This window comes from Microtus ochrogaster, chromosome 8, assembly GCF_000317375.1.
Source record: "Microtus ochrogaster isolate Prairie Vole_2 chromosome 8, MicOch1.0, whole genome shotgun sequence".
Classification (NCBI taxonomy): domain Eukaryota; kingdom Metazoa; phylum Chordata; class Mammalia; order Rodentia; family Cricetidae; genus Microtus; species Microtus ochrogaster.
In genome coordinates this window covers 41717465-41720449 of record NC_022015.1, presented here as the reverse complement: position 1 = coordinate 41720449, position 2985 = coordinate 41717465, and the positions used below count along the sequence as shown (strand labels likewise).

The 2985-nt window shown below is 44.7% G+C and overlaps 1 protein-coding gene across 1 annotated transcript in view; it reads left to right on the top strand.

The window, feature by feature from the left end:
* The window catches only part of Stip1 (stress induced phosphoprotein 1), a 20948-nt gene that overhangs the window by 2472 nt on the left and 15491 nt on the right, over positions 1–2985 (top strand). The gene's annotated exons all lie outside the window — the stretch shown is intronic.

Sequence of the window (2985 nt, the reverse complement as noted above, 5' to 3'; positions counted from 1 at the left end):
GCTTTAAGATTTATTTTTGTCAAGTGTGGTAACACCCTTAATCCCAGAATTCAGGAGGCAGAGGGAGGCGGCTCTCTGAGTAACAGGAGGTCATCTAGAGCTGTGTGGTGAGACCCTTTCTCGAACGCATTATATGCGTTGGTGTTTGCCTGTGTGTATGTCTGTGTGAGGGTGTTGGATCCTCTGGAACTGGAGTCACAGACAGTTATAAGCTGCCATGTATTGGGTGCTGGGAATTGAATCCAGGAGCTCTGGAAGAGCGGCTAGTGTGCTTAATTGTTGAGGCATCTCTCCAGGCCCAACACTTTTATTTTTGGTTTTTGAGACAAGGTGTCTCTGTGTAACAGCCCTAGCTGTTCTGGAACTCTCTGTAGATCACCGCTGCCTAGCACGACACATTTTAATGCCGGGTGTTGTGGCAGAGGTCTTTAATCCCAACACTTGGGAGGTGGAGGCTGGTAGACCTCTTGAATTCAAGGCCAGCTTGGTCTACATAGTGGAGTTACAAAACAGCCAGAGCTATATAGAGAGATCCTGTCTGCAAACAAAGATGTGTTTTTATTTGTCTACCATGGACACTCATGCCCATGGTGACCATCAGACCATCAATGTGCGAACCACCTGGTGGGAAACTGAGTTTAGATCTTCCGGAAGAGTAGTATGTGCTCTTAACCTCTGAACATTCTTTCTAGCTCCCCTAGTTTTGTTTTTTAACACGACAGTATGCCCTCAAAGTTTATTTCATTTGAAATACTCATTTGAAAATACTTCATTGTGGAGTGTTGAGCTCGTGCCTATAAATCCAGCTAGGAGGCTGAGGCAGTAGGCCAGGCCTGGGCTACATAGTGAATTTTAGGTCTGTGTGAAACCCTTTGTCTGTGCAGAAAGAACTAACAGTCAGCTTCCTCTCAATATCAGTTGAGGGGAATTTTCTACCTTTTTTTTCCCTTGGCCTTCCTTTAAAGGAATGGAATTTTGGCAGTTTCCCATATCTTTGCTCCTCATCCCTGAAAATGAGTGCTGAGATTACAAGGCAGACCCAGCTAACCTTTAGGATCTCTGCTCCTATGGAAGTTCCTATGGCTTGCCTTGGGATTCTAAAATTATCTGAAAGAAGTCAATTCTGTCAGTCTACTTATTCACATAAGTCTAGGCTTATGTGAAGTTCTGTTGTTTGTTTTTGTGGTTGGTTTTCTTGTTTTTCCAAACAGGGTTTCTCTGTGTAGTCCTGGCTATCTGTCCTAGCCCTATGATAGTTTCCCAGTATGTGTTGTGATAACTTTAGTTCATCTTTAATTCAAGATGGGTTGGCCTGCTGTGCTTGAGTTAGCGTTTTATGTATCCCAGGCTAGCCTTAGACTTACTACTTATATATAGCCAAGGGATGGCCTTGTTTGGCTTCCTCTACCAATAAGTCCTATAATAATATGTATGTGCCTCTATATGTCACCATGCCTGATGCGGCGATTCAATCTGGGGCTTTGACTACTAAGTGAGCTGTATCCCCACTCCAGTGACATGACATAAGTATGTATCCTACTGTGCTCATTGTGTGCTCTGTGCTGTCATTTCAAGACAAGGTTTTTCTTTGTAGCCCTGGCTATCCTGGAACTCACTCTGTAGACCAGACTGTCCTTGAACTCACAAAGATCCTCCTGCCTCTCTCTGCCTCTTGAGTGCTGGGATCAAAGGCTTGCCCCACCACCACTCTGCCTGTTCTTGCATTTTACAGGGAGCTGTAAAGGTGTAGTTCTCCCTTAGCTAGGCTTATGTGAAGTTCTGTTGTTTGTTTTTGTGGTTGGTTTTCCTGTTTTTCCAAACAGGGTTTCTCTGTGTAGTCCTGGCTATCTGTCCTAGGACTTGCTCTGTAAACCAGACTGCCTTCAAACTCAGAGGTCTGCCTGCCTCTGCCCTCCCAGTTGCTGGGATTAAAGGTGTGCGCTACCACAACCTGACACTATGTAGGTCAACACTGTTAAGAAAAATCCTTTAAACACACAGATAATGAAAAGAAGAGCCCTTGTGTAGGGCAGTGGGGTCTTGCACACCTTTAATCCCAGCACTCAGGAGGCAGAAGCAAGCCTGATCTACACAGTGAGTTCCAGGACAGCCAGGTCTTTATAGAGAAACCCTGTCTGGGAGAGCCCTGTTAGAGCTCTAATCTCAGCTAGTGCAGGCCAGAACAGGAAGATGTCAAGTTCAAGACTAGCCGTCGCAATTAAACTGAGATTGTCTAGAAGTTATGAAGTGAAGCGGGGAAAGGTGTGGCTTTGTGTTGAACTCTGCTAAAGCAAGGTCTCTTCACTTTATGAAGCTCCTTGGCAACCGAGAGAACGGGATTGGATGATATTTGTCTTCCTCTCATCTCTTTCTTGATGGAGTAATAAATAGTAAAGCATTGGTAAGGACTAGCTCTACCCTTCAGGGTCAGCACAGTAAACTTTGCTGATAATAGGAGATGAATTATGGCTGTAAAGCTATAATAAGCATAGAGGAATGGAGGCTTCTTATCCTGAACCTTGTAGAGTAGGGGGCTGGTGGGGGGTGCAGTTGTACACATGGTGGAGGTTGTAGGACAATTTTGTGAAGTTGGTTCTCTTCTTCCCTTACGAAGTATCAAACTTCGATTGTTAGGCTTGAGTGTTTTATCACACCGAGCCATATCATTGTGTCCCCATCTTGAGTTTTTTGATGGTTTCCAGTGTTTCTTCAACCTTGGCCTTTGACTACTGTGAGTGTGTGTGTGTGTGTGTGCCACCATGCTGGCTGCTCAGTCCTGTATCTGAGCATACTTAGTGCTTCCTGCACTCAGTTTACCATTCAGTTCTTTGGAAAGCTTTGGCAAGTGAATTCGCTTTTCAAAGGAAGCTTGTGCTCTGGGATTCTCTGCTGACTGGAAGTCTTCTTGCTCCTACTTTGATTTCCCTGCTAGCTTTCAAAGGTGTGGGAGAATGTGCATGGGTTAGCATTTTTCTTTCTTTCTTT